This window comes from Falco peregrinus, chromosome 17 (assembly GCF_023634155.1).
Source record: "Falco peregrinus isolate bFalPer1 chromosome 17, bFalPer1.pri, whole genome shotgun sequence".
NCBI lineage: Eukaryota > Metazoa > Chordata > Aves > Falconiformes > Falconidae > Falco > Falco peregrinus.
The window spans coordinates 4,971,270-4,984,557 of NC_073737.1; the positions used below are offsets into that span (position 1 = coordinate 4,971,270).

General features: G+C 49.1%; 1 protein-coding gene across 5 annotated transcripts in view; it reads left to right on the top strand.

Moving 5' to 3' along the window:
- LOC101914268 (tetraspanin-15-like) overlaps positions 1–13,288 on the top strand; it is a 99,132-nt gene that overhangs the window by 29,786 nt on the left and 56,058 nt on the right. The gene's annotated exons all lie outside the window — the stretch shown is intronic.

A 13,288-nucleotide genomic window follows, 5' to 3' on the forward strand; every position in this document is an offset into this window, starting at 1 on the left:
GCGCGGAGAGCCCTGCCCCTCCCCCGCTCCCCCCGCACTGCCGGGGGGGCCCGGCGCTGCAGCCCCCCCGTCCCGCTCCCCGCAGTGCAGAGCCGCACGTCCCCCCGATCCCCCCCATTTTCACGCCACCTCATCCCCTCTCCGCCCTTTTTACCCTCCAAATCTCCCTGGGCTTTGCAGCCTTTTTAGGGGGCTGGCTCTAAAAAGTCCCAGCGACTTTTAAACATGCCGCTAATTATCAAGCTTATATATTTTATATATTCCATTTATTGTATATTACAAACCTTTCCAACAGAAGAGCCGTGGGATTTCTCCGGACGGCTTTACAGTGCGGTTGGCGAGTGCTTTGCATCCTCGCTGAACAAAGCAAATGTTTAATTTCTCGGAGAAGGAAAAGGTCTTCCCGTTCTGGTGCAACCAGCTTCCCACCGCTGCGAACAGGATGGCACATTTTACTGCGCGTTTTACTGCCCCTTCCCTCAGAAAGCAAACACGGGTCCTGTTGGGCCGGTGAAACCGCCACTGAAGAGTCTTTTCTCCTATGAATAAGCTGCTGGAATCTAATTAAACCCCAAACAGAGCTCCGTGCCTTCCCACAGTCTGGGTTTCTAATATCCACAGGCAGGGGTGATTTTAACTTACTCCTCCGGCATTGTGTTATTGCCAAAAAAATGGGCAAAAAAAAAAACCCCAAACGACTGTGTTGCTGCCTGCCAGGAGAGCTGCTTTTCCCTCGGGATGCACCGGTGCAATGAAGAGGAAAATCACCTCGGAAAGCTGAGTGCGTCCCTTCGGTTTGCTAAAGGATGCTCCTAAATGGCTTTCTCGGGATGCAGCCTCCCAGCTTGGTGGAAGGGGAGCACTCAGCTGGAGGAACCGCTGCCAGGTAAAGCTGTGGTTTGCCGAAAACCGGGAGAAATCAGGGTTGGAATTGCACAGCTGAGCATCGTGGAGGGAGGATGCTCGGGCTCTGAGCAAGCCCTGAGGGAAGCCTGAGGGACTGAAAATCTTTAGTCCCTGCCAGCAGGTCAGTTGTTGAAGCGAGACTGAGCTTTTTAACCCGAGGATGGATGAAGATGGAGATCCATTTCAACCAGGGCCTCCGCGTTTCCAGCAGCCATGGGAGCAGCAGCTGCCTGGGTGACTGCGGAGGGGTCCAGGCCGGGGGCTGAGCACTTTTCCTGCATCCGGATGCTCCTGGACCACTCGATGGCAGCATTGCCTAAAAATGCAGGAGGAGGAATGGGCGAGCAGCCTGCCGGGGCCGGGGAAGGCTGGCTGGTGATGCCATTCCCCATGCCACCCCGCCTCACCAAGCTGTTTCGGGGCATTGCTATAAACCTGGCAAAGGGTGAACCCCAAAGGGGGCGAGGCCCTGGCAGGGGGGTCACACAACATGAGCAGCCATCTCAGCCCACGCCAGCAAACCCTTTCCCACTCCCTCGATCCCTGAATTGCTCCAAGCTGGTAGCACCACCCCAAGGACCATTGCAGGGCTGAAAGAGAGCACACCCCTGCCTCAGTTTCCCCACCTGGAAAAAGGGGCCAGTGCCTTTGCATGCTCCTGTTGGGAGGATCCGGCTCTTTCTTTCTTGTGCTGCTGCCGTGCAAGGAATTGAAATGCAGCCTGAAGTCTGGAGCAAAGGCTCTGGAAGGGGCACGTGTGTATCGACGTGCTCAGGCCACCGAGTGCTGGGTAGCCTGGGGGAGGATTTCACTCAAAGGTTATGTTTTCTTTCTTTTGGAAGAGATTGCATTAAAAGCAAAAAAAAAAAAATAAAAAAATCAATCAATCCTAGGATGGAAACCTGCGTGAGGGAGAGCAGATGTATTTATTGCTCGGCAAAACCAAACAGATTATTGCAAGCTTTTGACAACTAATTAATGCTTGTGGGGCCCTGTGAAGATGCCAGTGCTATTCTGGGCGTGAATGCACCGGGCTATGCCAACAAGTCCCCTCCTTCCTTTCCCCCAGGATGCTCGTATACCTTCACGGATATCACCAGCCCTTTCAGAGCACAGAGAAAGGCTTTGTAACTGGCAGCTGGAGAAAACCTTGCCTTTTCCTGTTGTGTTTTCCAGAAGGACAGGAGCCTCTCACGCTATAGGTTTCCCAGCAGAGTCCCCCGCTGGGCCAGGGTAACAGCAAGTGAGTACAAAGCGTGGTTGTCTGCGAGGAAAAACTGGCCTCGTCCTTCAGGGAACCCTCAGAGATGGTGTTTTTCCAGCTTCCAAAGTTTTGGCTCCTGCATCCACCTTGGCCTGGGCATCGGAGCCCATCTCCCCATTGCATAAAGCCGGGTGGGAGGAACACCAGGAAGAGGTTCAGGATTTGCCACCTCCCCAAAACACGACTGCACATCCTAAACAACAACTATCCCTTACAAACTGCCAGTAGAGATGTTTGCACGGCTTTTTGCTTGGGTGAATAAAACAAATGCAGGTGGATCAAGCTGTGCTATAAATTCAGGGCATGGCACCAGTGGGGGACAGCAGCTTGCACCCAGCAAGGCAATAATGTCTTTTCCTAAAACAGCTGGATCCAGAAGGGAACATCTGCCCTGGCATATCGCTTGAGCAGAGCAGGGAAGCAGCTTGCCCTTGCCTCGCTGTGCCCGCAGAAGAGGCAGTGGGGAGCCACACAAGCCATTTTCCACAGCAACAAACAGCACTTGGATGCTTAGCTATCCATCAGCAGAAATAACGCACTTGGCCAAGCTGTCCCTCATAATTAACTTGGAAATCGCACAGTCCAAAACCCCAGAAAAAAAAAAGCTGCATCCTACAAAATGGGTTGTGCAAGCACGATATGCCAGAGCGCACATCTCCAAGCTTCCCACCTTCCCCGTGCTGTTGCTTTGGCTTTAAATTGAGCACAGCTGAGCTCTGCTTTGGGGGTTGTATTTTGCAGCTGGTTGGTGTCTGCCAGGTTGGGGTCGTTTGGTAATTAGTGAGTGATCTTCTTGCTCCCAAGTAGCTTTGTGCTGGAGGTCCTTGAGTGCTGGAGACTCCAAAGCAGGGTGGATGGAGACTGTGTGGCTCTGAACTGTGGTGGTTTTGTTAAATATAAGTTTTCTTTCTGTTTTTTAGCAGGAGGTGGGGGAAGCCTCCTTGTCTGGAGTGGCACGAGGTGGGATTTGTTTCCCTGGGGAGGAAGCCTGCCCTGTGCAGGGGGTGCTGGGCACTGAGGACCCTCTGTTTAGGCAGTGCCGTGGTGGTATGAAATCTTTCCAAAGCTCTTTAAGGCAGCTTAAAAAAAATATTTCCTGATCTTGTGGAAGGAAAGTGTTAAGTTTTCTCCTCAGAAATGAGGCTTTTGAGGATGCTTGGGTTGACTGTGTGCTCTGTAAGTCACTTGCAGCCCTAGCAAGGACTGTGTTATGTGGTTGCAATCAATAATATAGCTCTTAAGCTGGTGAATAAGGGAGTGCTGTGCATTTGCTATATGCTGGCGTGGGCTTCTGGAGCTCCCTAGACCAAGGGCGCACTTAAGTATGGATTTAAGCCCATACGTGAGTTAAAAAGTGCCTAAACCTGTTGGATGGTAGCATCCCTGTCGCAATAGGGTCCTTGAGTGCCTGCAGGGGAGGATCAGCTGGGGGGATTCTTGCAGCTCCGTGGCACTGTGGAACCTTGAGGCTGTAGGAGGTGATGGGCAACCCCCTCTGAATCCTGTTAGAGATTTGTATAGCCACCAAAATCCCATCCTTAATAGAGGTAACGATGGGGGAATAGCTGGCAGAGGGAATTTGGGGAGATCTGGTTTGTTAAGAAAATACACTGGTAAGTCTGAGATCTACCCCAGGTTCAGTGATTTGAGATGGGCTTTTAAAATCCTGCCTTCTAATTAAGTCAACCCACTTAATACTGCTGTGTCTCTGAAGCTGCCTGCAGCAGCAACGAGGTGCTGGAGGAGTCCCTGATTTTGGAGCAAGAGGAGAAAATAACTAGGATTATCCCACACCCGCCCACCCCCCCCAAAAAAGGTAAACCCCACACTAGCAAAATAAAATACAGGGGTTTGTTTGCTGCTATGCAATAGGTGACACCAAGATAAGCAAGGGAAGGAAAATGTTGATCCCGGAGGAACAGATAGCAGGTTCCTGAGCCAGCCTAAACTTCTAGGGATGGGTTTGATGTAGCACCTGGCTGTGAATGCTGAAATACCCTCTGCCTGGGCACAGGCTGCTGAGCAGCCCTCTCCTGCCTGTAGGCAATTATTTGTTAATTTAATCCAGCTTGTGTTAATTTTGCTGTTTACTTTAAGGGCAGGTTCTCACCAGCAGCACTTGACTTGGTCCAGAGCGTCTCCTGCTAAATTTTCTTTTCAGTTTAGCTTCCCACCTCCCTGAAAGATGCCTTGGGGGCTTCGTTGGAGGGTTCCCTTCTCTCCATCCCATCTTTTGCTTGCTTTATTCTCTGTTTCAGGTGGAAGAAGGCTCAAACTTAGGCTGTTTTAACTGTTATTTTAGGCTTGGCTATGCCCAGCCTAAGCAAATCCTTTGGCTGTGTGGGTGAATAAGCTGTCAGTGCTCCTCAGAAGCCTTTGTGGAAGTTCAAAAGCCTTTTCCCCAGCCCCAGGCAAAATGTCTCTGCTTTGAACTTCAGAGCTGGCAGTGCAGCAGCTCGGGGGTCTGCAGGGCTTTGACTGCAGGCAGGATTTAGGGCATAAAGCATTTAGCCTGGACCCAGGGGTAGCTGCTACCTCCCTGCCTTTGAAGGTCCTGGCTCATTGGTTTTTAAGCCAAACCACTTGTTTTGTGGTTACTGGGATGGAGATGAGCCTGGACCAGCCCTGACCTCTTGGAAGAAGAGCTGATGGAAGGGCAATTTGTGATGGGAATGGCAGTTTTACTCTTCCTGGTGAGCTGCAGAGAGGAATCTGAAGGACCAGGAGAGGGAAGGGTCACTCCTTGCCCCTCTCTGTTAGCTGGTGATAGTGCTTAATGAGTTAAAAAATTAATGGGATCAAAAATAGCCTGCATGTGGGTTCAAGGGGTGAAGGAGGTGGAGCTGGTGCTTCTTTGGCAGATGCTCCAGTGGCCAAAACTCCTCCCGAGTTTTTTGCCCCAAATAGGAAGAGCAATTACTGATGGAAAGGAGAAGCGTAGGCAGTGTTTGCATTGCCCTGAGTGCTGGGCTCCTCCAGGCAGCTCGTGCTTCTCCCCAGCAGCTTGCTCCTTAATTTCTCCTTCCTTTTTTGGAGCCTCCTGCTGCTTTTTGACACATCCTCAGCCTGAAATTGCTGAAGCCTGGCGCAGGTGTCCTAGCAACGTTCCCGGCCTTGCAAGGGGTGGCTGGTGGTAGCCCAAAGCATGGAGAACCTGGCTGTGGGCACCCCAGAGCAGCCCCCTTGGAGGTGGGTTTCAACCCTAGGGGAGGTGTGTTTTTTCTTCTTTCTCCCCTCAAAAAAATCTTCCAGGAGCTGAAAGGTTTGGGCTTGTCCCACCTCTGTGTTGTTGCACCCGAAACATGGATTTGGCTTTGCCTCTCCAGCTGGGTGCACCCCTGGGAAATGGCCTGTTGGGATGGATAAGACCCTCTTGGGTTTTAAATGAGGGGTGGGTGTGGGGGTTGGCATTAGCCTCTACACAGGAGTGACTGGCCACTGCAGCTGGTCACCATGGCGAGGGTGATCAATGCAGTAGATGAACTCAGACTTGGTGTCTTCTGACCATGCTGTCCCTGGTGGTTGTCTTAATCTGTGATGTTTTCCCATGGTGTTGGATTCTGGGTTTGCACCTGAAAGCTGAGCTGTGGGGTTTCTGCATGACTTAACCCCCTGTGTTTCCTCACCTCTTCCTCCCCCTCCACCCAGGTTTCCATGCTGAGGCCAACCTGGAATGCAGCCCTGCGGTATCTCCTCCAGGTTTGCGGCTCCAGATGTGTCACCTTTTCCATGGGAGAGCAGCCTAGGGGGCCTTGAAGGACCCATTCAGATGTACATCGTTAGATGGATGGGCTGAATGGCAATGCGATTGATAGTGTCCAGCTCCAGGGAAGCTGATTCCAGCTTTTCCTTGTGAGGACTGCAAACCATCTGGGTGGGAAAGGCTCTGGAGATCTCAAAGCTGGGCTGCTTAGATAAGCTTGCCTGAGTCCATGTCTCCGTGGCTTTGAGCATCTCCAAGGACATCAGTTTCCTACCATACTGGGTCCCTGTTTGAGCATCCTCATGCTATCGGAGCTGGGAAAATTAACAATATCCCACTGGACTTTCCAACTTTGCAGCCGAGCTACCTGGTGGCTCGTTGTGACACCCAAGGGTTGCTTCTGGGCTGGGAAATGGGTGCAGCAGCACATTGCCAGCCCAACGCGCTCTGTTTTAGCAGGAAACCTGTCTGCACAGCTTTGAAGGGGGCCATAGAGATGAAAGGCTCAGCCAGAGACTGGCGCTTTGCACGGGGAAAGGAAAGCTGGGGAGAAAAAAGCTTTTTTTAAAAATTATTTCCCACCCCCCCACCCCCCCAGCTGGAAGTGGTAACACCATCACCCAGCCCGATGCCATGGAGCTGGGACGGCATAAGGAGGTCACTTGAGAGCAAACACTTGCAAATACTATATCAAACTAGTTCACTGGGAGTTTTGTGGCTCACTAATGGCTTGGCTCTTGTAAACTGCGTGAATTTAACAGTGAGGTGGTAAAGTTTATTAATACTTCATGCCTGGGGCTGGTGAGCCCTGGCAAACTCGATCCAGGTGACAGCTGCGGAGGAATTTGTTTTGCAAACAACTCTTGCAGCTCCGGTTTTTGCTTGCGGTGTAAAAGACGGCAGTGATGCTATCTTCATGATATTTTTGGTTAAAAATGATCATCTCCTCCAGTACAACCTGCTTTGCTAGCTCTCCCTAGCTGCCAATGAATTAATGAGCTGGCCTCTAAACCAAGCAGTAGCTAATTAAACTATTTTCAATTCCCAGAACCTCTTAATTCACCCTCTTTGCAAGGATGCAACATTAAGTGGGATTCAGATTGGCTTTTGCCAGAGGACTTGAGCGAGGTGCTTCCTCGCAGGAGCCTGTTTTCATATACAACTTCAACCTCCTGACCCCAGAGGCTGGAGGGAGTGAGCTATGCAAATAAAAGCAGCAAGACATGCTTTTAGCTGAGGCATACAACGCTTTCTCCCGGCCTTTTTGTATGCAAACCACTGACTTGTGTTTTAATGGATTTTTTTTTTTTCCCCCCTCTTAATGCATGTGGTTTAATTGGCTGGTATTGTTCTACCCCAAAAATAACCGCAAAAAAGCCCTTCTGCGGCAGAGCCATTGCGCACGTGTGTTCTGTCACCAGCTTGCTCGCCTGGCTGGGACTTCTCGCTGTTATTTCATGGTGGAAATACTGAAGCTGCTGGGAAACAATCTTCTGGGAGATAAAAAGGAGGGTTTATGCCAAGCTGTTAGGGAAGCGATGTTTGCTATGTACACCCTCAGTCTGGAGGCACCAGCCTGGAGGGGATCTGGGGATGCGTGTGGGAAGAATGCTGTCCTGAAATTAAGGCTAAACAGCCTCAAGAGAGGTGCTGGGACTCAAGGAAGAGCAGAGCTTTGGATGGGTTTGTGTTACGGAGCTTTGAACTGCAAAGATGATGAGGCTGGAGGCATAGCCCTGTGCATCGTGCGTTTGGAGTGGACTAGTAGCAAAAGATACATGCGGGTTGGAAAGCCTTTCTCTCCAGCTGAGCCTTAAGTGGATAAGTCATAAAGAAAACTTGTCCAAAGTGTTTTAGCATGAGCTAAACAGCATCTTGCTCTCTAGCTGCTTCCAAAAAAGTGGTTAATCTATTTTAGCTGTGGTTGTTCCCTTCTTTTCCTTTTCCCAAAATGCAATTTGTGCTGATGGCCATAAATAACTCCAGCCTGAAAGATGGTTCAGATCGTCTAAGCGCAGCTAGGGGTGTGTTGGCCAAATTGAATGAGAGGTGAGCAATTGGTTTGGGTATGAAAACCCTTGCATTACAGCTCTGAAGTCAGTAGAAGAGAGAAAGAGGAATAATTCTTGACAGCAGCTGATGGGGAGAGAGGAATTAGTGCTTGAATTGGCAATATGAAAAGGTGAGGAGCCACTGCAGGGCAGAAAAGTGTCTCGAGGAGGAAAATCAAGTGGACTTTTGCTACTGGAAATTAAATTGTGGGGGTTTTCTTTCTCTTTTTTTTTTTTTTTTTTTTTTCTCTTAAAATCACTTCTTGGAAAACACAAGGGAATTAGAGGTGACATTCTGAAGGCGGAAGGGTCTGGTGCAATAAACTAATTAAGTCAAAAGGTATGCAGCTCATACCAATGTTCGTCACTATTTAGTTGAAGGCACAAAGCAGTGCTCGGTAGCTGGGGGGACAGTTCTGCTCCTGATGCTCTACAGCTGCTTGTTTCTGGCATCTAGAGCCATGTGCGCCATTGTCTCCGTGCCACCTGCCCCAATTAGTGACTATCTTTGTGTTGGGAGCAGGGAGGAAACGCTTTCAGAGTACAAAGTTGCATGCAACGGCCAAATAAGTGCGTGATGCCCACGGACGCGGGGGATTTGGGCTGAGAAGGATGGAGGATCGCTCGGTGGCGCGGGTGCTCGCGATGCTGCCATTGGCACGCTCCTGCTGGCTTTGGTGTTATCGCTGTTGCCTGCCAAGACCGACGCTCTGTGTTGTAACCTCCCCAAAAGCCCAACTGGCAGCGGTTTGGGGGTTTAAAGCATACTGAGCAGCCCGGTGGCTTTTGTTCTGTTTGGCACCCCATGAAGCTGCCTTTAACCCACGCGGTTTACACCAAGGGTGACCTTACCTTCAGCCACCTGAAAAAACAAATCTGGTTAAAATGGTGTTCGTTCGGGTGCATCAGCCTGATGGGGCAAGTTTTTTTGGCAAATTAGCCAGGCTCCTTGTAGGAAAGTGTCTGTAGAATTAAGGAAAGAATAAGAAATGCGTGATGTGATAATTTTTATCTATTTGCTGGCCTCTATTCTAGCTTCTCTGTAAAGGAGAAGCACCTCTGCAAATCCTTTTTCTTTTCCCCCTGCTCCCCTCTTTCAATTTTTTTATATTTTTTATATTACCATATTAATATATACTGTATTATTATAACAATACGGTAACCACTGTTAGAAAACCACAACAGCTGCTCTTAGTGGAGACCACAAAAGGTCAGTGTATGACATCAAAAGTGTTATGGAGAAATTGGTCAGATTAATTTCTACTGATGGTTAAGCTTAAAAATATCGACTCTACCTCTGACAAGATAATTTTATTGTTTTTAAAAGGACTTGTGATAAGGAATTTAATCTTTTTAAATGAAAACCAGGCTGTTCTCTTAAGCATACACAACATTAAGTGAGACTCTTACTATAGACTGGAAAAATATGCCAGGGACAGTCAAAGTCGATGCAAAATAACGAACAGCAGAGGTAGCAGGAAGAGAAACAGGTAAGTGCAGCTCTGGTTAAATCCGTAGCAGTTCTTTACGTCAGTTAATGGCTCAACGTGGCCGTCTTTGAGGTGGGAACTTCTGGGACTTGGTCTCGTCTTGGCTGTTACCATCTTGATGAATTCAATAACTTGTAGAGGGCTGGGGGGAAACAAGAGCCCCTCTTCTTGGAAGCAACCTCTCAACTAAAGCTGCGAGATGCAGGAGCCCAGAGGTCCAGGTACTCTTGCTGGAAGTGAAGGCAGCTGTTAAAGCCCTGCTTCTGAGAAGCTTTTTAATCTCTCTGGTTTTTTTTGGGGGGGTGTTTATCCCTCATGAGGGCTCTTTTGATAGGAAGGTGTCAGGTCCTTCTGAAAAGCTTGAAGCATCGCTGGTCATGACCTCTGTGCTGGTGTGCAGCAGCACTGGAGAACAAAGAGAATAGGAAATTATATATATAATTTTTTTTGTGCTTAAAAAGAAATCTCGGGTCCTGTAGTCTTGGCAGCAAGAGCTACAGCAACAGAACGCCAGGTGAAGCATGAGTTTATTGATATTTTCCCTGTACTGGATGCCCAGGGCATGTTGGAGAGCATGTCCTGGGCAAGGTGATCTCTGAGATTTTGGGGTGACTGCTACAGCTTTAGCAAAGCTGCTTTTAATTTCCAGGCAAAGGACTTCTGAGGTCACTCAGCAGCTGTTTTAACCCACTGCTGAGGCAGAGGAGGAGCAACAGACTGGGCAGGAAGGCTTAAGGGGTGCAAAAGCAGGAGGTGGTGCAAGCTTACTCTTGCTAGTGACGGCATCTTTATTGAGAGGTCACTGTGTCTTGCAAACTCCCGCCTTCAGCATCGACAGAAGGAAAAACCTCTCCAATTTGGCTTCAGCCCCTTCAGCGGTTGGCTTGCCGCGTGCCTCTGCTGCTCTTCTTGCTATAACTCTTCGTTTATGGCGAGAGCACCGTGTGTTTCCAAGTGTTGGCCTTTTATTTATTAAATGACGGCTTTATTTCGACCCAGCAATGTCTGCCAAAAGTGCTCTAAATGAAGAGCGGAGATTATCCGTAACGCAAACAGCCCCGCTCTGGAGGCTGCACGCAAATGAAATGAAGTCAGCTAAATTGGATGATTGCTCTAAGCAATTTAAACCCAAATACATCTTGCTGGGGTTGCATCTCTTCTTTCCTTCTCTTGGCTGTGTTTTTTGTTTTGTTTGTTTTTTGGGGGGGTGTTGACTTGTGCATTTGCAAGCATATGCTTCAAGATAGTGTTTTTCCAAGTAATTAAAAACCCGTCAGGGTACGTGCCTCACCTTGGCTCATTGCTGGGATGTTGCAGGGGTGGAGGGGAAAGAGCCTGGAGCTGGTAGGAGGATGCCGAGTCTCCTGGTCTTGCTGCAAAGGGAAATCTAGGGATAATTTGGGGGTGGATTTTGGTGTTTGGGCTCTGTGCAAATCTCTGGCTCCACGCACATCTTCCCTAAGCCATCTGCAGCTCCGTTCCTAGAAGTGCAGTGCAGTCGCTGGGTGGTTTGAGTGTAGCAACCGTTGCTTGGGCTGGGTAGAAATGTTTTGGGTTTTAAGCTGCACGGGGGTTTGCTCGCTGCTGGCCAGCATCCTGCCTGGAGCGTGCCAGCCCTGAATTCCCATAGAAAACAACGGGTTAGTTAAGGCTTCCTGCAGTGTGATGATGATTATTTTTTTTTTAACTCTTATTTTTCTTTTTTGTGGTATGCCAAAAAAACCCCAACTGGTTATAAATAGTTGACTGGTGCAACTAAAGCCTGGGATTCCCTCCTTAAAAGCATTTCCTAAAGGCTTTTGGGAAATGGCCAAATTTTAAATGTGCTGGGTGTTGTCAGACTAATGTTGTGATTTCCAGGCGGGATGTGCTTTGATGTGCTTTGCCCTTAAAAGAAAAGGTGCCTGTTTTTATTTTTTCCCCCAAAGGGCAGTAGTGCAGAGGTGCTGTCCTTAGAGATGCTGCCGGCGGCGTGGGGGACAGCAGAGATACCTGTAGCTGAGTTTGCATTTTCCACCTAATTTCAGGATTGTAACGAGTCCAGGAAATGAGACTCTGTCTTCAGTGGAAGCTTGTGGCCCACGTGGCTGGAAGAAAAATGACTTGAAGCCACACATTTGTGTTCTGGGGGCGGGGGAAAGGGTAAAACAAACCTTGCGCTCCGGGAATCCTTATGGCTCGTGTGCAACTTCCCACCCCGTTAGTGCAAGTTTTTGCAGAGGAAAGGCTGTGGTGGCTCGCACGCTGCTCCGCCAGGGCTGGGGGGTGGCAGAGGGGACCTGCTCCCACCTCAGTGCCACCCTGGGAGCACGCAGGCTTTGCCTCCTCTCTCTCTCTCTGCGCACGCTGCTGGAGAAAGAGCTTGATTAGATAATTGTATCATGAGCAGCTCCGACAACTGTCAGGATGGATAAAGCTCCTGAAGGCGAGAGATAGCAAAGACCTTCATTATTTCCCATGGATTTTGAACCTGAGAAAGGCTACTGGGATTGGTAAGGATGGAAGGGGAGGTGGGAATGGCCGGGGGCGGGAGGCGGCGGGGGGGGGGTCGGGTGGGTATTGTAGGCAAGCACAGTCATCTTCTTGTCTTCCACGTAAACTTGGACTTTAGAGGAAGCGCGGTTGGCCAACATCGCATTGCTATTCGGATCCCTTGGTGCCACACTGGAGTGTCGGGCCAGCAGAGCTACTCTGTCCTTGGCCAAAACTGCCTTTAATTCCTTTGTATGCAATTAGTTTATTTTTTGTCCTAATTGGGTTTCTCCCTGTGGTGGCTGGTTTTCCTGCAACAGATGAGTCAGTTGTGCAATGAGTTCATGCTGAGAATGGTGCTGGAAAAAAACACGTTTAGGGCAAAATATCCTTGTAAAGGGAAATGACCGCTGGACCACCTGATCCAGCACCCATTCAGGATTAGGCAGGATGCTAGAATTAATAACAACCTTTATTTTTCTTCAGGAAAATAGGGTTTTGGCATGCTGTGCACCTTGCACATGGAGCTGCCCTTGCAGCTGTGCGGTGCTGAGCTCGGCGGCTGTGTTTTATCTGGCAAGGTTTGGTTACTGCTGACGTAGACTTGCAGCTCTAATTTATCTTAGTAGCTGAAGTTTTCATCCGGCTGGTCATTAATGGCAATTAATACTCTCTCTGGGTACTGCGCCTTTGATGGCATCCCCCCTGCCCTGGATAAACCTCTGCTATTTAACGCTACACTGTGGTTTTCTATCTACAACTAATTTTTCTTCTTATCAGGGATTTAATCTCTGGCAATATGGCTAAACATACGTTCAGTGAATTTGTCCGGAGGCTTATCAGAATTTGCTATTTCCTGGCTCATGCAAGAACTAAGGATTTATTTTTATTTATTATTATTTTTATTATTCAAAAGCCCAGCTAGAGGAGGCAGCTCTGGGTACAGGCGCTATCGATCCATGCTGGGTTGCAATGAATGGGGAGCGCCAGTGGAAAGGCTGCTTGGGCAATTTGTTTTGTGTTTGGCATTTCAGCCTCGGATAGTAAATGCTTCTAAAGCTCCGTCAGCGAGTTATTTAGTCCATATTTTCCCAGCTGCGTGAGGTCTGTACTTGCATTGATCAAATGAGTGTCGCCGACTGTGCCGCAGGGATACAGAGCGGTGAAGCTATTGCTAGAGCAACTGGTGCAATTGTTTTGGGGGGTAAGAGGAAAAAAAAATCTTAAAGAAATGAAATTTAGCTCAATATTTTGAGGTTGGAATTCAGGTCTGGGTGATATTCAAGTGTGAAGGGAAGGAGTAAGGCTGGAAGGTGGCTCCAGCTCTTGCAGTCCCGCGTGCTCCCTGCCCTTTAGGTGTGGAAGGCGCGAGGGTTTGGGGGCAGCAGGTTGTCAATAGGCT